Source organism: Chiloscyllium punctatum, chromosome 5 (genome assembly GCF_047496795.1).
Source record: "Chiloscyllium punctatum isolate Juve2018m chromosome 5, sChiPun1.3, whole genome shotgun sequence".
Lineage (NCBI taxonomy): Eukaryota > Metazoa > Chordata > Chondrichthyes > Orectolobiformes > Hemiscylliidae > Chiloscyllium > Chiloscyllium punctatum.
In genome coordinates, this window is record NC_092743.1 from 42,315,246 (window position 1) to 42,335,054 (window position 19,809).

Consider the following 19,809-nt stretch of genomic DNA (forward strand, 5'->3'; position numbering starts at 1 on the left):
AGGACAAGAATAAAGTCGAATCTGTGTTTGTAAATATGGACATATGTATGGCATGATCCAATGTACAGACCATCAAATCATTTATGAATAAAGTATATTTTGAAATTAAAAAAGTTCCTCCAGAGGGCTCCCTGCTGCTCGTGGTTTGCAACTGCAGACATCACAGCACACCAACAGGCAGACTTCTCTGAAGAAGAAGAAGGTGTATTTTGGAGAAAGAGAACACTTGGGGCTGTTACCAGACGAAAAAAGAGGGCTTCTCCTTCATCCTCGTGAGCTGCAGCCCTGCGGTCAGGTTCCGCAAAGTGCTGCTTTCAGATACACGCCAAGCAGGCCGAGATGCAAAGAGCAACCGCCACTCGTCTGAAGCAGCACCCGCGAGCCCTGTCTGACCGGTAGGGCCTTTCCTAAGTGCTGACCTGCTCGGATGCGTTGCTGTTCAACTTGTGCAACTGTGGAAGTGGCACACCCCGTGCAGGCCAGATTTCATGAAGAGGAAACGAAGAGAAGTCCACAGGCAGTTTTCCGACAGGAATGGAAGACTCCTTCGTCCGGACGTTGACATAGTAAGTTGTCATCGAGCAGTTTAGAGCGCCGCTTCGCGGGAAAACTTTGCTTGAAAGGAGTCATAGAGTCATAGAGATGTACGTCACGGAAAGAGACCCTTCGGTCGGACCTTTCCGACCAGATATCCCATCCCAATCTAGTCGTACCTGCCGGCACGCGGGCCATATCCCTCCAAACCCTTCCTATTCATATAGCCACCCAGATGCCTTTTAAATATTGCAATTGCACTCGCCTCCGCCACTTCCTCTGGCAGCTCATTCCATACACGTACCACCCTCTGTGTGAAAAAGGTGCCCCTTAGTTCTCTTTCATATCTTTTCCCTCTCACCCTAAACCTCTGCCCTCTAGTGCTGGTCTCCCGCACCCCAGGGAAAAGACTTTCTCTCTTTATCCGATCTATACGCCTCATGATTTTATATCAACCATACAAATATCTCAGCAAGGGGCCCAGCAATCACTTCCTTAGCTTCCCCCAGACCTGATCAGGTCCTGGGCATTGATCCACTTGTACGCGCTTCAAGGCATCCAGCATTCCTCCTCTGCAATGTGGACAATTTTCAAGATGTCACCATCCATTTCCCTATATTCTATACTTCTCCCTACATTCTATCCTTTTCCACAGTAAACACTGATGCAAAATACTCGTTTAGTATCGGCCCAGCCTCTCCTGCGGCTCGACACAAAGGCCGCTGTGCTGATCCCCGAGGGGCCCTATTCTCTCCCTAGTCACCCTTTTGTCCTTATAATGTATTTGCAAAAACCCTTTGGATTTTCCTTAACTCTATCTGCCAAAGCTATCTCAGGTCCCCTTTTTACCCTCCTGATTTCCCTACTGTCTTTACACTCTTGTACGGATTCACTCGATCTATCCTGTCTATACCTGACAAGTGCTTCCTTCTTTTCCTGAAGCAAACCCTCATTTTCTTAGGCTCTTTGGTAAACGGAAGCACCTCCCTTCTTGCCTGCATGGAGTGCTGAGCAAAGGATCTTAGTGCGCTGTGACGTGGCTCTCCAGTAGCGGAGCCATCGAGACAAAGAAGTGAAAGGCTTTGCCGAATGTTGCCTGCCAAGCGCAAGACATACCGGGCTTTGCCGAGCTCCTGACGCCACGGCTCTGCGGTACCGCGAGTGGGCCGTGTCTCTGCACGGGCCAGAGCCCAGCATGTAACGGGCGAGGTGCGTGATTGTGGATTGAAAGCCGATATCCTGGCCTCACTGGAGCTGCAGCTTTCTGACGAGGGTTGCTCTGTGGCTCGCGGCACCTTGAAAACAGGCCTATTTGGGCACGCGGTATGAGCCTCGGCTGTCGGCTGGCCTTCTTAGCGCAGTAGGCAGCGCGTCAGTCTCATAATCTGATAGGCCCTGAGTTCAATCCTCAGAGAAGGCAAGACTGTGGCCTTTGTCACCGGGCGTGTTTTCTTTCTCTCCGCGGGCAATAATAATTGCTTTGGACGGCTTCACGCCTGATTTGAACTGACCACACCAGAGCAAACGCGTTGCTGGAAGGTTTAACATCTGGGCGACACGTGCTCAACTTTTTTTTCTGCACAGCATTTTGTGAACTCACCATCGTGCTATCTGTGCAGCAGCAAAGACTGGAGCCACACGCAGGGTTCACGCGAGGGTCACACTGCTTGCGTCTCAAGCGTGTCCCCAGGAAAAGCACTGTGGAGAATGTGGGCATCGATCCCACTACCTCTCGCATGCTAAGCGAGCACTCTACCATTTGAGCTAATTCCCCTACAATGTGCGCTTGCTTAGCCCCCATGGTGCTTCGGAACGATGAGCTGAGAGCAGCAGGCGATTTCCTCTCGAGATTGCACGCTGTATTCAACCGAACAACGCGACGCGACTATCGACACATCCGAGCAGCAGCAGCAGCACGTGCGCGAAGTCTTCTGGAAAACACAGTGCCGCCGAAAGAATCGCCAGCGAGACGCTCTGAGATTCCAGAATCCAAACGAACCGATCGGCGCCAGCAGTCACAACAAGTGTGAGGTAGCACTCGAGAGCGCTGTCTGACTGATTGGAGACTTGCGACACGTTCAAGTGAGTGCTGACTGACTGCGTGGATGTTGTGTTCCTCCAGAGGGACCGGTGGATCGGACGGTGTTTGTGAAGAAAGTTCTGCTGGAGTGTTGCGGCCTTGCAGCCGCAGACGTGTACTGCCTGCAGGATTTCCCTGGGGCAGGCTACTTCGATGTGACCTTCAGAAGCGTGAAGCAGTGCGAACAGCTCCTGAAGGTCTTCAAGGAGAAGGAAGGGGAGCCGCTGTTCTCCATCTTGTCGGCGACGCCATTGTGTGTGCTTCCTGCACAGAGGAACCGGGTTGTTACAATCCATATGTACAACCCCTACGTTCCAGCGGCTGATGTCCTGACCTTCCTGGGAAGGTACGTCCAAGTCGAGGGAGAAGCCACCGATGTGATCGACCCCTTTGGGATCTGGACCAGTAAGAGGCAGGTCAAGGTAACTCTGAGGGCCGATGACAGTGGGAACATCCTCCACCCACCCTCGAGCTTCGCAATCGGAGGGAGCAGAGGCTACCTGACATATGCAGGGCAGCCCAAAGTGTGCCGAACCTGCGGGAAGTCGGGACACGTGGCGGTGGATTGCAAAGTGACCATCTGCAGGAACTGCAAACAGGAGGGTCACTTGACAAAGGACTGTCGGGAGGAAAAGAGCTGCAACCTGTGCGGGGAGGCGGGCCACATGTACAAGGCCTGCCCAAGACGAGGAGCCGCCACCTACGCACAGATGGCCGGAGGTGGCAACACGAGCCGCGGACCGACAAAGTCTAACGAGGTACCGCGAATCAGCAAAGGAACGGTGCCTGGAGGCACCCAGAAGGAAGGGAAAGTTGTAGAGGAGCAGGCAGCAGACAGCGGGGAGATGCAGCAGCCGACCCAAGCTCCTGCAAGACTGACGGAGGAAATGGAAGAGGAGGGATCAAAGGAGGCAGAGCAGTGGATTATCGTTAAAAACAGGAAAAGGAAACCTCTCGAGGGCCCCAAAGCCACCAAGCGAAGGGGGAAGAGACACCTCCAAGAGGAGGATACAGGCAGCTCCTCCGAGGGTGAGGACGGGCGCAAGAAGGGTCGCCTCCGGAGGAAGAGGCAGAGCGCCGTGGGGAGAAAGGAGGGCAACACCGCCCAAGAAGGAAAAGACGATCCCTCTGAGGGGATGCGTGAAGGCCTCCCCCTACCCGGTGAGAACCAAGGGGTACCCACCGGCCCACAGCTCCAGGGAACTGGGAGCAGCGTCCCAGTGACAGCCCTGATGTCAGATGGAGAACGGGGCGATGCGGACCCTGGGTCTGACACGATGACACCAGAGCGGGGAAATGACTCCAGCGTGGAGCCGGACAACTACCTCAGCCCTGGGAAGGTCCAGCAGTTTGCTGTCACCACGGGGATGCACGCAGCTACCCCACTGGAGCAAGACCAGAAGAAAATGGACACTGGTAACCCCGCAAACTGTTAAAATGGGGTTTAAAATTGCCAGCATAAATGTGCGTAGCATTAAAGCGGCTACGCGATGTGTTTCAACGCTGGCCTTCCTGGCCAACGTCAAAGCCGATGTCCTGTTTCTGCAGGAGTGCGGGATACCGCACCTCAGCAGTTACAGGAGATGGTCGAGCTTGTGGGCCCACGGGCCGTCAGTGTGGTCGGGGGGCAACGATAGCCGCGCCTCCGGCCTGGGTATCCTGTTGCGGGGAGGCAACTTCACCATCTCCGAGGTTAAGGAGGTGGTGGGCGGGCGCCTCCTCGTCGTGGACGTCAAATACAGAAACGCTCCCGTGAGACTAATCAACGTGTACGCCCCAGTGGGTAAGAGTGAACGGTTGGCCGTCCTGCAACAGCTTCCACTGCTGCTGGCTACGTCCAGGCCGGTCATTCTGGCCGGAGACTTCAACTGCATCATTGATGCTGATGGACGATCCGGCGGGGGGGACAGTAAACCGGACGCTACGTCCAGGGCCCTGATGGAAACGGTCAAAGACGCCAAGCTGCACGACGTCTTCAGCGCCCCTGCAGACGGAGCGCAGCGTAGATACACCTGGTCACGGGCAGACGGGTCTATCCGCTCAAGGATAGATTACCTGTTTGTGTCCCGAACGCTCTCGGTCAGATCCACCGACGTCAAGCCGGTGTTCTTCTCTGACCACTGCCTCCTGCTGGCCGACTGTCACCTACAGGACGAACAGCGGGCGGGCAAGGGAACGTGGAAACTGAACACTAAGCTGTTGACCCCGGGAAACATCGAAGAGCTCAAGAGGGATTACGCAGGTTGGAGAACCGTGAAGCCCCTCTTTGAGTCTCCAGCGGACTGGTGGGAAACGGTAAAAGGGAACATCAAGAGGTTCTTTATCCTCAAAGGTGTCCAGGAGGCGAGAGAGAGGCGGGGAAAACTGTCCCAGCTCCAGGAAAGTATGCAGAACCTGCTCCTGCTGCAGACGATGGGGGTGGATGTCACGGAGGACCTCAAGGAGGTGAAGGGCCAGCAAGCCTCGCTCTTCGCCTCGGAGGCCTCCAGGATAATCTTCCGGTCCAGGGTCCGCTCGGTGGAGCAGGACGAGACGTGCTCACGTTTCTTCTTCCAGAAGGTGCACAAAGAGAGCTCCGTGCTCAGCAGCCTGAAGAAAGAAGATGGCTCGGTAACGTCATCTCAGGCTGACGTCATGAGGATCAGCAAATCCTTCTACGCCAGCCTGTATGACTCGAAGCCGACCGACAGCGCGGCCTCCCAGTCGTTCCTGTCCTCTATCACGGAGGTCCTAGATGACGGAACACGAGAGAGGCTGGACCAGCCGCTATCTCTGGATGAACTGACCAAGGCCCTCGAGTCCTTCGAAAAGAATAAAACTCCCGGAAGCGACGGCTTACCGGTCGAGGTTTATTCCGCTCTTTGGGACTCGATCGGCCAGGACCTGCTGGAGGTGTATGTCAGTATGCTCCGGGCAGGTACCATGAGTGAATCCATGAGGAAAGGCATCATCACCCTCGTCTACAAGCGGAAGGGGGAGAGGGAGGAAATTAGAAATTGGAGACCGATCTCACTGTTAAATGCAGACTACAAAATCCTGTCAAAGGTCATCGCCAACCGGGTCAGGTCTGCTCTGGGATCGGTGATCCACCCGGACCAAACCTGTGCTGTACCGGGCAGGAAGATCTCTGAGAGTCTTGCACTCCTCAGGGATACGATCGCCTACGTGCAGGACAGGGGGGTGGACACCTGCCTCATCAGCCTGGACCAGGAGAAAGCCTTTGACAGGATATCGCATACATATATGAGGGATGTCCTCTCCAAAATGGGCTTTGGGGAGGGAATCGGAAATTGGATCAGACTGCTCTACACCAACATTGTCAGTGCAGTCTCAATCAATGGGTGGGAATCAGATAGCTTCCCTGTAAGATCTGGAGTCAGGCAGGGATGCCCCCTCTCACCCGCCTTGTTTGTGTGTTGCATAGAGCCATTTGCCGAATCCATCAGGAAGGATGCGAGCCTGAGGGGGGTGACTATTCCTGGCAGCGGGGGCCTGCAGGTTAAGGCCTCCCTGTACATGGATGACGTCGCTGTTTTCTGCTCGGATCCGCTGTCCGTGCACAGACTCGTGTGCATCTGCGACCAGTTCGAACGGGCCTCGGGGGCCAAGGTAAACCGAGGCAAGAGCGAGGCCATGCTCTTCGGGAACTGGGCCGACCAATCCTCTATCCCCTTCACCGTCAGGACTGACCACCTGAAGGTGCTGGGTATTTGGTTCGGGGGGGCTGGGGCGTGCGCCAAGACCTGGGAGGAGCGGATCAGGAAGATGAGACAGAAACTAGGCAGATGGGGGCAACGGTCGCTCTCCATCGCGGGAAAAAACCTGGTCATCAGGTGTGAGGTACTCTCAGTATTGCTATATGTGGCACAGGTCTGGCCTATCCCCAGGACCTGTGCCGCCGCAGTCACCCGGGCCATCTTCCAATTCATTTGGAGATCAAAGATGGACCGGGTCCGAAGAGACTCTATGTACAAAGACCGGTGCAATGGGGGAAAAAACACGCCCAATGCCACCCTCACCCTGATGGCCACCTTTGTGTGTGGCTGCATCAAGCTGTGCGTGGATCCCCGGTACGCAAACACCAAGTGTCACTACGTACTGAGGTTCTACCTGTCCCCGGTGTTGCGAAGGATGGGCCTGGCCTCGCTGCCGCGGAACGCTCCGAGTAGTTGGACCGTTCCGTATCACCTGTCCTTCGTGGAGATATTTATGAGGAAAAACACCTTTGACCACAAGTCCATCAGGAAGTGGTCAGCACGTAGCGTCCTTGAGACCCTTCGGGAAAAGGAGAGGGCGGATCCTGTCGAGCGGTTCCCTGAGCAGACTGTCAAAGCCATTTGGCAGAATGCCTCATCGCCAGAACTTTCCAACAAGCACCAAGACGTGGCTTGGCTGGTGGTGAGAAGGGCTCTGCCTGTGAGATCCTTTATGCACGCCCGGACTCTCTGCCGCACCGCACGCTGCCCTCGAAGTGGCTGCGGGGGGGACGAGACTGTCACACACCTCCTTCTGGAATGTGCCTATGCAGAGGAAGTCTGGAGAGGAATGCAGTGGTGCTTGTCGAGGTTCGTCCCGAGCAGCCCCGTGACGCGGGACTCCGTGCTCTACGGCCTGTTCCCCGGGACTCACACCGAGACGAACATTAACTGCGCCTGGAGGATCATCAACTCGGTGAAGGACGCTCTCTGGGCGGTCCGAAACCTGTTGATCTTCCAGCTGAAGGAGTTGACCCCGACCGAGTGTTGCAGACTGGCACATTCCAAGGTCCAAGACTACGTGTTGAGGGACGCGCTGAAGCTTGGGGCAGCTGCCGCCAAGGCGCGGTGGGGAAAGACCACTGTGTAAGATCGGCCTGCCGAAAGAAGAACAGGGGGCCCATACAGACGTTTTTTTGGGCTCTGCTGATGCCTCAGCTAAATATATGTATATATACAAGATTGAAAAAATGCACAGGATTGTAAAGGACAAGAATAAAGTCGAATCTGTGTTTGTAAATATGGACATATGTATGGCATGATCCAATGTACAGACCATCAAATCATTTATGAATAAAGTATATTTTGAAATTAAAAAAGTTCCTCCAGAGGGCTCCCTGCTGCTCGTGGTTTGCAACTGCAGACATCACAGCACACCAACAGGCAGACTTCTCTGAAGAAGAAGAAGGTGTATTTTGGAGAAAGAGAACACTTGGGGCTGTTACCAGACGAAAAAAGAGGGCTTCTCCTTCATCCTCGTGAGCTGCAGCCCTGCGGTCAGCTTCCGCAAAGTGCTGCTTTCAGATACACGCCAAGCAGGCCGAGATGCAAAGAGCAACCGCCACTCGTCTGAAGCAGCACCCGCGAGCCCTGTCTGACCGGTAGGGCCTTTCCTAAGTGCTGACCTGCTCGGATGCGTTGCTGTTCAACTTGTGCAACTGTGGAAGTGGCACACCCCGTGCAGGCCAGATTTCATGAAGAGGAAACGAAGAGAAGTCCACAGGCAGTTTTCCGACAGGAATGGAAGACTCCTTCGTCCGGACGTTGACATAGTAAGTTGTCATCGAGCAGTTTAGAGCGCCGCTTCGCGGGAAAACTTTGCTTGAAAGGAGTCATAGAGTCATAGAGATGTACGTCACGGAAAGAGACCCTTCGGTCGGACCTTTCCGACCAGATATCCCATCCCAATCTAGTCGTACCTGCCGGCACGCGGGCCATATCCCTCCAAACCCTTCCTATTCATATAGCCACCCAGATGCCTTTTAAATATTGCAATTGCACTCGCCTCCGCCACTTCCTCTGGCAGCTCATTCCATACACGTACCACCCTCTGTGTGAAAAAGGTGCCCCTTAGTTCTCTTTCATATCTTTTCCCTCTCACCCTAAACCTCTGCCCTCTAGTGCTGGTCTCCCGCACCCCAGGGAAAAGACTTTCTCTCTTTATCCGATCTATACGCCTCATGATTTTATATCAACCATACAAATATCTCAGCAAGGGGCCCAGCAATCACTTCCTTAGCTTCCCCCAGACCTGATCAGGTCCTGGGCATTGATCCACTTGTACGCGCTTCAAGGCATCCAGCATTCCTCCTCTGCAATGTGGACAATTTTCAAGATGTCACCATCCATTTCCCTATATTCTATACTTCTCCCTACATTCTATCCTTTTCCACAGTAAACACTGATGCAAAATACTCGTTTAGTATCGGCCCAGCCTCTCCTGCGGCTCGACACAAAGGCCGCTGTGCTGATCCCCGAGGGGCCCTATTCTCTCCCTAGTCACCCTTTTGTCCTTATAATGTATTTGCAAAAACCCTTTGGATTTTCCTTAACTCTATCTGCCAAAGCTATCTCAGGTCCCCTTTTTACCCTCCTGATTTCCCTACTGTCTTTACACTCTTGTACGGATTCACTCGATCTATCCTGTCTATACCTGACAAGTGCTTCCTTCTTTTCCTTAAGCAAACCCTCATTTTCTTAGGCTCTTTGGTAAACGGAAGCACCTCCCTTCTTGCCTGCATGGAGTGCTGAGCAAAGGATCTTAGTGCACTGTGACGTGGCTCTCCAGTAGCGGAGCCATCGAGACAAAGAAGTGAAAGGCTTTGCCGAATGTTGCCTGCCAAGCGCAAGACATACCGGGCTTTGCCGAGCTCCTGACGCCACGGCTCTGCGGTACCGCGAGTGGGCCGTGTCTCTGCACGGGCCAGAGCCCAGCATGTAACGGGCGAGGTGCGTGATTGTGGATTGAAAGCCGATATCCTGGCCTCACTGGAGCTGCAGCTTTCTGACGAGGGTTGCTCTGTGGCTCGCGGCACCTTGAAAACAGGCCTATTTGGGCACGCGGTATGAGCCTCAGCTGTCGGCTGGCCTTCTTAGCAGTAGGCAGCGCGTCAGTCTCATAATCTGAAGGTCCTGAGTTCAATCCTCAGAGAAGGCAAGACTGTGGCCTTTGTCACCGGACGTGTTTTCTTTCTCTCCGCGGGCAATAATAATTGCTTTGGACGGCTTCACGCCTGATTTGAACTGACCACACCAGAGCAAACGCGTTGCTGGAAGGTTTAACATCTGGGCGACACGTGCTCAACTTTTTTTTCTGCACAGCATTTTGTGAACTCACCATCGTGCTATCTGTGCAGCAGCAAAGACTGGAGCCACACGCAGGGTTCACGCGAGGGTCACACTGCTTGCGTCTCAAGCGTGTCCCCAGGAAAAGCACTGTGGAGAATGTGGGCATCGATCCCACTACCTCTCGCATGCTAAGCGAGCGCTCTACCATTTGAGCTAATTCCCCTACAATGTGCACTTGCTTAGCCCCCATGGTGCTTCGGAACGATGAGCTGAGAGCAGCAGGCGATTTCCTCTCGAGATTGCACGCTGTATTCAACCGAACAACGCGACGCGACTATCGACACATCCGAGCAGCAGCAGCACGTGCGCGAAGTCTTCTGGAAAACACAGTGCCGCCGAAAGAATCGCCAGCGAGACGCTCTGAGATTCCAGAATCCAAACGAACCGATCGGCGCCAGCAGTCACAACAAGTGTGAGGTAGCACTCGAGAGCGCTGTCTGACTGATTGGAGACTTGCGACACGTTCAAGTGAGTGCTGACTGACTGCGTGGATGTTGTGTTCCTCCAGAGGGACCGGTGGATCGGACGGTGTTTGTGAAGAAAGTTCTGCTGGAGTGTTGTGGCCTTGCAGCCGCAGACGTGTACTGCCTGCAGGATTTCCCTGGGGCAGGCTACTTCGATGTGACCTTCAGAAGCGCGAAGCTGTGCGAACAGCTCCTGAAGGTCTTCAAGGAGAAGGAAGGGGAGCCGCTGTTCTCCATCTTGTCGGCGACGCCATTGTGTGTGCTTCCTGCACAGAGGAACCGGGTTGTTACAATCCATATGTACAACCCCTACGTTCCAGCGGCTGATGTCCTGACCTTCCTGGGAAGGTACGTCCAAGTCGAGGGAGAAGCCACCGATGTGATCGACCCCTTTGGGATCTGGACCAGTAAGAGGCAGGTCAAGGTAACTCTGAGGGCCGATGACAGTGGGAACATCCTCCACCCACCCTCGAGCTTCGCAATCGGAGGGAGCAGAGGCTACCTGACATATGCAGGGCAGCCCAAAGTGTGCCGAACCTGCGGGAAGTCGGGACACGTGGCGGTGGATTGCAAAGTGACCATCTGCAGGAACTGCAAACAGGAGGGTCACTTGACAAAGGACTGTCGGGAGGAAAAGAGCTGCAACCTGTGCGGGGAGGCGGGCCACATGTACAAGGCCTGCCCAAGACGAGGAGCCGCCACCTACGCACAGATGGCCGGAGGTGGCAACACGAGCCGCGGACCGACAAAGTCTAACAAGGTACCGCGAATCAGCAAAGGAACGGTGCCTGGAGGCACCCAGAAGGAAGGGAAAGTTGTAGAGGAGCAGGCAGCAGACAGCGGGGAGATGCAGCAGCCGACCCAAGCTCCTGCAAGACAGATGGAGGAAATGGAAGAGGAGGGATCAAAGGAGGCAGAGCAGTGGATTATCGTTAAAAACAGGAAAAGGAAACCTCTCGAGGGCCCCAAAGCCACCAAGCGAAGGGGGAAGAGACACCTCCAAGAGGAGGATACAGGCAGCTCCTCCGAGGGTGAGGACGGGCGCAAGAAGGGTCGCCTCCGGAGGAAGAGGCAGAGCGCCGTGGGGAGAAAGGAGGGCAACACCGCCCAAGAAGGAAAAGACGATCCCTCTGAGGGGATGCGTGAAGGCCTCCCCCTACCCGGTGAGAACCAAGGGGTACCCACCGGCCCACAGCTCCAGGGAACTGGGAGCAGCGTCCCAGTGACAGCCCTGATGTCAGATGGAGAACGGGGCGATGCGGACCCTGGGTCTGACACGATGACACCAGAGCGGGGAAATGACTCCAGCGTGGAGCCGGACAACTACCTCAGCCCTGGGAAGGTCCAGCAGTTTGCTGTCACCACGGGGATGCACGCAGCTACCCCACTGGAGCAAGACCAGAAGAAAATGGACACTGGTAACCCCGCAAACTGTTAAAATGGGGTTTAAAATTGCCAGCATAAATGTGCGTAGCATTAAAGCGGCTACGCGATGTGTTTCAACGCTGGCCTTCCTGGCCAACGTCAAAGCCGATGTCCTGTTTCTGCAGGAGTGCGGGATACCGCACCTCAGCAGTTACAGGAGATGGTCGAGCTTGTGGGCCCACGGGCCGTCAGTGTGGTCGGGGGGCAACGATAGCCGCGCCTCCGGCCTGGGTATCCTGTTGCGGGGAGGCAACTTCACCATCTCCGAGGTTAAGGAGGTGGTGGGCGGGCGCCTCCTCGTCGTGGACGTCAAATACAGAAACGCTCCCGTGAGACTAATCAACGTGTACGCCCCAGTGGGTAAGAGTGAACGGTTGGCCGTCCTGCAACAGCTTCCACTGCTGCTGGCTACGTCCAGGCCGGTCATTCTGGCCGGAGACTTCAACTGCATCATTGATGCTGATGGACGATCCGGCGGGGGGGACAGTAAACCGGACGCTACGTCCAGGGCCCTGATGGAAACGGTCAAAGACGCCAAGCTGCACGACGTCTTCAGCGCCCCTGCAGACGGAGCGCAGCGTAGATACACCTGGTCACGGGCAGACGGGTCTATCCGCTCAAGGATAGATTACCTGTTTGTGTCCCGAACGCTCTCGGTCAGATCCACCGACGTCAAGCCGGTGTTCTTCTCTGACCACTGCCTCCTGCTGGCCGACTGTCACCTACAGGACGAACAGCGGGCGGGCAAGGGAATGTGGAAACTGAACACTAAGCTGTTGACCCCGGGAAACATCGAAGAGCTCAAGAGGGATTACGCAGGTTGGAGAACCGTGAAGCCCCTCTTTGAGTCTCCAGCGGACTGGTGGGAAACGGTAAAAGGGAACATCAAGAGGTTCTTTATCCTCAAAGGTGTCCAGGAGGCGAGAGAGAGGCGGGGAAAACTGTCCCAGCTCCAGGAAAGTATGCAGAACCTGCTCCTGCTGCAGACGATGGGGGTGGATGTCACGGAGGACCTCAAGGAGGTGAAGGGCCAGCAAGCCTCGCTCTTTGCCTCTGAGGCCTCCAGGATAATCTTCCGGTCCAGGGTCCGCTCGGTGGAGCAGGACGAGACGTGCTCACGTTTCTTCTTCCAGAAGGTGCACAAAGAGAGCTCCGTGCTCAGCAGCCTGAAGAAAGAAGATGGCTCGGTAACGTCATCTCAGGCTGACGTCATGAGGATCAGCAAATCCTTCTACGCCAGCCTGTATGACTCGAAGCCGACCGACAGCGCGGCCTCCCAGTCGTTCCTGTCCTCTATCACGGAGGTCCTAGATGACGGAACACGAGAGAGGCTGGACCAGCCGCTATCTCTGGATGAACTGACCAAGGCCCTCGAGTCCTTCGAAAAGAATAAAACTCCCGGAAGCGACGGCTTACCGGTCGAGGTTTATTCCGCTCTTTGGGACTTGATCGGCCAGGACCTGCTGGAGGTGTATGTCAGTATGCTCCGGGCAGGTACCATGAGTGAATCCATGAGGAAAGGCATCATCACCCTCGTCTACAAGCGGAAGGGGGAGAGGGAGGAAATTAGAAATTGGAGACCGATCTCACTGTTAAATGCAGACTACAAAATCCTGTCAAAGGTCATCGCCAACCGGGTCAGGTCTGCTCTGGGATCGGTGATCCACCCGGACCAAACCTGTGCTGTACCGGGCAGGAAGATCTCTGAGAGTCTCGCACTCCTCAGGGATACGATCGCCTACGTGCAGGACAGGGGGGTGGACACCTGCCTCATCAGCCTGGACCAGGAGAAAGCCTTTGACAGGATATCGCATACATATATGAGGGATGTCCTCTCCAAAATGGGCTTTGGGGAGGGAATCGGAAATTGGATCAGACTGCTCTACACCAACATTGTCAGTGCAGTCTCAATCAATGGGTGGGAATCAGATAGCTTCCCTGTAAGATCTGGAGTCAGGCAGGGATGCCCCCTCTCACCCGCCTTGTTTGTGTGTTGCATAGAGCCATTTGCCGAATCCATCAGGAAGGATGCGAGCCTGAGGGGGGTGACTATTCCTGGCAGCGGGGGCCTGCAGGTTAAGGCCTCCCTGTACGTGGATGACGTCGCTGTTTTCTGCTCTGATCCGCTGTCCGTGCACAGACTCGTGTGCATCTGCGACCAGTTCGAACGGGCCTCGGGGGCCAAGGTAGACCGAGGCAAGAGCGAGGCCATGCTCTTCGGGAACTGGGCCGACCAATCCTCTATCCCCTTCACCGTCAGGACTGACCACCTGAAGGTGCTGGGTATTTGGTTCGGGGGGGCTGGGGCATGCGCCAAGACCTGGGAGGAGCGGATCAGGAAGATGAGACAGAAACTAGGCAGATGGGGGCAACGGTCGCTCTCCATCGCGGGAAAAAACCTGGTCATCAGGTGTGAGGTACTCTCAGTATTGCTATATGTGGCACAGGTCTGGCCTATCCCCAGGACCTGTGCCGCCGCAGTCACCCGGGCCATCTTCCAATTCATTTGGAGATCAAAGATGGACCGGGTCCGAAGAGTCTCAATGTACAAAGACCGGTGCAATGGGGGAAAAAACACGCCCAATGCCACCCTCACCCTGATGGCCACCTTTGTGTGTGGCTGCATCAAGCTGTGCGTGGATCCCCGGTACGCAAACACCAAGTGTCACTACGTACTGAGGTTCTACCTGTCCCCGGTGTTGCGAAGGATGGGCCTGGCCTCGCTGCCGCGGAACGCTCCGAGTAGTTGGACCGTTCCGTATCACCTGTCCTTCGTGGAGATATTTATGAGGAAAAACACCTTTGACCACAAGTCCATCAGGAAGTGGTCAGCACGTAGCGTCCTTGAGACCCTTCGGGAAAAGGAGAGGGCGGATCCTGTCGAGCGGTTCCCTGAGCAGACTGTCAAAGCCATTTGGCAGAATGCCTCATCGCCAGAACTTTCCAACAAGCACCAAGACGTGGCTTGGCTGGTGGTGAGAAGGGCTCTGCCTGTGAGATCCTTTATGCACGCCCGGACTCTCTGCCGCACCGCACGCTGCCCTCGAAGTGGCTGCGGGGGGGACGAGACTGTCACACACCTCCTTCTGGAATGTGCCTATGCAGAGGAAGTCTGGAGAGGAATGCAGTGGTGCTTGTCGAGGTTCGTCCCGAGCAGCGCCGTGACGCGGGACTCCGTGCTCTACGGCCTGTTCCCCGGGACTCACACCGAGACGAACATTAACTGCGCCTGGAGGATCATCAACTCGGTGAAGGACGCTCTCTGGGCGGTCCGAAACCTGTTGATCTTCCAGCTGAAGGAGTTGACCCCGACCGAGTGTTGCAGACTGGCACATTCCAAGGTCCAAGACTACGTGTTGAGGGACGCGCTGAAGCTTGGGGCAGCTGCCGCCAAGGCGCGGTGGGGAAAGACCACTGTGTAAGATCGGCCTGCCGAAAGAAGAACAGGGGGCCCATACAGACGTTTTTTTGGGCTCTGCTGATGCCTCAGCCAAATATATGTATATATACAAGATTGAAAAAATGCACAGGATTGTAAAGGACAAGAATAAAGTCGAATCTGTGTTTGTAAATATGGACATATGTATGGCATGATCCAATGTACAGACCATCAAATCATTTATGAATAAAGTATATTTTTGAAATAAAAAAAAAGTTGTGTTCCTCCAGAGGGCTCCCTGCTGCTCGTGGTTTGCAACTGCAGACGTCACAGCACACCAACAGGCAGACTTCTCTGAAGAAGAAGAAGGTGTATTTTGGAGAAAGAGAACACTTGGGGCTGTTACCAGACGAAAAAAGAGGGCTTCTCCTTCATCCTCGTGAGCTGCAGCCCTGCGGTCAGCTTCCGCAAAGTGCTGCTTTCAGATACACGCCAAGCAGGCCGAGATGCAAAGAGCAACCGCCACTCGTCTGAAGCAGCACCCGCGAGCCCTGTCTGACCGGTAGGGCCTTTCCTAAGTGCTGACCTGCTCGGATGCGTTGCTGTTCAACTTGTGCAACTGTGGAAGTGGCACACCCCGTGCAGGCCAGATTTCATGAAGAGGAAACGAAGAGAAGTCCACAGGCAGTTTTCCGACAGGAATGGAAGACTCCTTCGTCCGGACGTTGACATAGTAAGTTGTCATCGAGCAGTTTAGAGCGCCGCTTCGCGGGAAAACTTTGCTTGAAAGGAGTCATAGAGTCATAGAGATGTACGTCACGGAAAGAGACCCTTCGGTCGGACCTTTCCGACCAGATATCCCATCCCAATCTAGTCGTACCTGCCGGCACGCGGGCCATATCCCTCCAAACCCTTCCTATTCATATAGCCACCCAGATGCCTTTTAAATATTGCAATTGCACTCGCCTCCGCCACTTCCTCTGGCAGCTCATTCCATACACGTACCACCCTCTGTGTGAAAAAGGTGCCCCTTAGTTCTCTTTCATATCTTTTCCCTCTCACCCTAAACCTCTGCCCTCTAGTGCTGGTCTCCCGCACCCCAGGGAAAAGACTTTCTCTCTTTATCCGATCTATACGCCTCATGATTTTATATCAACCATACAAATATCTCAGCAAGGGGCCCAGCAATCACTTCCTTAGCTTCCCCCAGACCTGATCAGGTCCTGGGCATTGATCCACTTGTACGCGCTTCAAGGCATCCAGCATTCCTCCTCTGCAATGTGGACAATTTTCAAGATGTCACCATCCATTTCCCTATATTCTATACTTCTCCCTACATTCTATCCTTTTCCACAGTAAACACTGATGCAAAATACTCGTTTAGTATCGGCCCAGCCTCTCCTGCGGCTCGACACAAAGGCCGCTGTGCTGATCCCCGAGGGGCCCTATTCTCTCCCTAGTCACCCTTTTGTCCTTATAATGTATTTGCAAAAACCCTTTGGATTTTCCTTAACTCTATCTGCCAAAGCTATCTCAGGTCCCCTTTTTACCCTCCTGATTTCCCTACTGTCTTTACACTCTTGTACGGATTCACTCGATCTATCCTGTCTATACCTGACAAGTGCTTCCTTCTTTTCCTTAAGCAAACCCTCATTTTCTTAGGCTCTTTGGTAAACGGAAGCACCTCCCTTCTTGCCTGCATGGAGTGCTGAGCAAAGGATCTTAGTGCGCTGTGACGTGGCTCTCCAGTAGCGGAGCCATCGAGACAAAGAAGTGAAAGGCTTTGCCGAATGTTGCCTGCCAAGCGCAAGACATACCGGGCTTTGCCGAGCTCCTGACGCCACGGCTCTGCGGTACCGCGAGTGGGCCGTGTCTCTGCACGGGCCAGAGCCCAGCATGTAACGGGCGACGTGCGTGATTGTGGATTGAAAGCCGATATCCTGGCCTCACTGGAGCTGCAGCTTTCTGACGAGGGTTGCTCTGTGGCTCGCGGCACCTTGAAAACCGGCCTATTTGGGCACGCGGTATGAGCCTCGGCTGTCGGCTGGCCTTCTTAGCGCAGTAGGCAGCGCGTCAGTCTCATAATCTGAAGGTCCTGAGTTCAATCCTCAGAGAAGGCAAGACTGTGGCCTTTGTCACCGGATGTGTTTTCTTTCTCTCCGCGGGCAATAATAATTGCTTTGGACGGCTTCACGCCTGATTTGAACTGACCACACCAGAGCAAACGCGTTGCTGGAAGGTTTAACATCTGGGCGACATGTGCTCAACTTTTTATTCTGCACAGCATTTTGTGAACTCACCATCGTGCTATCTGTGCAGCAGCAAAGACTGGAGCCACACGCAGGGTTCACGCGAGGGTCACACTGCTTGCGTCTCAAGCGTGTCCCCAGGAAAAGCACCGTGGAGAATGTGGGCATCGATCCCACTACCTCTCGCATGCGAAGCGAGCGCTCTACCATTTGAGCTAATTCCCCTACCATGTGCACTTGCTTAGCCCCCATGGTGCTTCGGAACGATGAGCTGAGAGCAGCAGGCGATTTCCTCTCGAGATTGCACGCTGTATTCAACCGAACAACGCGACGCGACTATCGACACATCCGAGCAGCAGCAGCAGCACGTGCGCGAAGTCTTCTGGAAAACACAGTGCCGCCGAAAGAATCGCCAGCGAGACGCTCTGAGATTCCAGAATCCAAACGAACCGATCGGCGCCAGCAGTCACAACAAGTGTGAGGTAGCACTCGAGAGCACTGTCTGACTGATTGGAGACTTGCGACACGTTCAAGTGAGTGCTGACTGACTGCGTGGATCTGGCCGGAGACTTCAACTGCATCATTGATGCTGATGGACGATCCGGTGGGGGGGACAGTAAACCGGACGCTACGTCCAGGGCCCTGATGGAAACGGTCAAAGACGCCAAGCTGCACGACGTCTTCAGCGCCCCTGCAGACGGAGCGCAGCGTAGATACACCTGGTCACGGGCAGACGGGTCTATCCGCTCAAGGATAGATTACCTGTTTGTGTCCCGAACGCTCTCGGTCAGATCCACCGACGTCAAGCCGGTGTTCTTCTCTGACCACTGCCTCCTGCTGGCCGACTGTCACCTACAGGACGAACAGCGGGCGGGCAAGGGAACGTGGAAACTGAACACTAAGCTGTTGACCCCGGGAAACATCGAAGAGCTCAAGAGGGATTACGCAGGTTGGAGAACCGTGAAGCCCCTCTTTGAGTCTCCAGCGGACTGGTGGGAAACGGTAAAAGGGAACATCAAGAGGTTCTTTATCCTCAAAGGTGTCCAGGAGGCGAGAGAGAGGCGGGGAAAACTGTCCCAGCTCCAGGAAAGTATGCAGAACCTGCTCCTGCTGCAGACGATGGGGGTGGATGTCACGGAGGACCTCAAGGAGGTGAAGGGCCAGCAAGCCTCGCTCTTTGCCTCTGAGGCCTCCAGGATAATCTTCCGGTCCAGGGTCCGCTCGGTGGAGCAGGACGAGACGTGCTCACGTTTCTTCTTCCAGAAGGTGCACAAAGAGAGCTCCGTGCTCAGCAGCCTGAAGAAAGAAGATGGCTCGGTAACGTCATCTCAGGCTGACGTCATGAGGATCAGCAAATCCTTCTACGCCAGCCTGTATGACTCGAAGCCGACCGACAGCGCGGCCTCCCAGTCGTTCCTGTCCTCTATCACGGAGGTCCTAGATGACGGAACACGAGAGAGGCTGGACCAGCCGCTATCTCTGGATGAACTGACCAAGGCCCTCGAGTCCTTCGAAAAGAATAAAACTCCCGGAAGCGACGGCTTACCGGTCGAGGTTTATTCCGCTCTTTGGGACTTGATCGGCCAGGACCTGCTGGAGGTGTATGTCAGTATGCTCCGGGCAGGTACCATGAGTGAATCCATGAGGAAAGGCATCATCACCCTCGTCTACAAGCGGAAGGGGGAGAGGGAGGAAATTAGAAATTGGAGACCGATCTCACTGTTAAATGCAGACTACAAAATCCTGTCAAAGGTCATCGCCAACCGGGTCAGGTCTGCTCTGGGATCGGTGATCCACCCGGACCAAACCTGTGCTGTACCGGGCAGGAAGATCTCTGAGAGTCTCGCACTCCTCAGGGATACGATCGCCTACGTGCAGGACAGGGGGGTGGACACCTGCCTCATCAGCCTGGACCAGGAGAAAGCCTTTGACAGGATATCGCATACATATATGAGGGATGTCCTCTCCAAAATGGGCTTTGGGGAGGGAATCGGAAATTGGATCAGACTGCTCTACACCAACATTGCCAGTGCAGTCTCAATCAATGGGTGGGAATCAGATAGCTTCCCTGTAAGATCTGGAGTCAGGCAGGGATGCCCCCTCTCACCCGCCTTGTTTGTGTGTTGCATAGAGCCATTTGCCGAATCCATCAGGAAGGATGCGAGCCTGAGGGGGGTGACTATTCCTGGCAGCGGGGGCCTGCAGGTTAAGGCCTCCCTGTACGTGGATGACGTCGCTGTTTTCTGCTCGGATCCGCTGTCCGTGCACAGACTCGTGTGCATCTGCGACCAGTTCGAACGGGCCTCGGGGGCCAAGGTAGACCGAGGCAAGAGCGAGGCCATGCTCTTCGGGAACTGGGCCGACCAATCCTCTATCCCCTTCACCGTCAGGACTGACCACCTGAAGGTGCTGGGTATTTGGTTCGGGGGGGCTGGGGCATGCGCCAAGACCTGGGAGGAGCGGATCAGGAAGATGAGACAGAAACTAGGCAGATGGGGGCAACGGTCGCTCTCCATCGCGGGAAAAAACCTGGTCATCAGGTGTGAGGTACTCTCAGTATTGCTATATGTGGCAC

At 54.8% G+C, this 19,809-nt stretch overlaps 5 non-coding genes across 5 annotated transcripts; 2 read left to right on the plus strand and 3 right to left on the minus strand.

Annotated features, from left to right (window-relative positions):
• The first annotated feature begins 1,880 nt into the window (after positions 1-1,880).
• trnam-cau (transfer RNA methionine (anticodon CAU)) lies at positions 1,881-1,954 on the plus strand. Its single transcript has one exon. It is a non-coding gene; the product is annotated as a tRNA-Met (tRNA).
• A 281-nt stretch (positions 1,955-2,235) lies between these two features.
• On the minus strand, positions 2,236-2,308 carry trnaa-agc (transfer RNA alanine (anticodon AGC)). The gene has a single exon. It is a non-coding gene; the product is annotated as a tRNA-Ala (tRNA).
• Positions 2,309-9,807: 7,499 nt separating this feature from the next.
• Positions 9,808-9,880, minus strand: trnaa-agc (transfer RNA alanine (anticodon AGC)). Its single transcript has one exon. It is a non-coding gene; the product is annotated as a tRNA-Ala (tRNA).
• A 7,152-nt stretch (positions 9,881-17,032) lies between these two features.
• trnam-cau (transfer RNA methionine (anticodon CAU)) lies at positions 17,033-17,105 on the plus strand. The gene has a single exon. It is a non-coding gene; the product is annotated as a tRNA-Met (tRNA).
• Positions 17,106-17,386: 281 nt separating this feature from the next.
• trnaa-cgc (transfer RNA alanine (anticodon CGC)) lies at positions 17,387-17,459 on the minus strand. Its single transcript has one exon. It is a non-coding gene; the product is annotated as a tRNA-Ala (tRNA).
• Between the last annotated feature and the right edge of the window lie 2,350 nt (positions 17,460-19,809).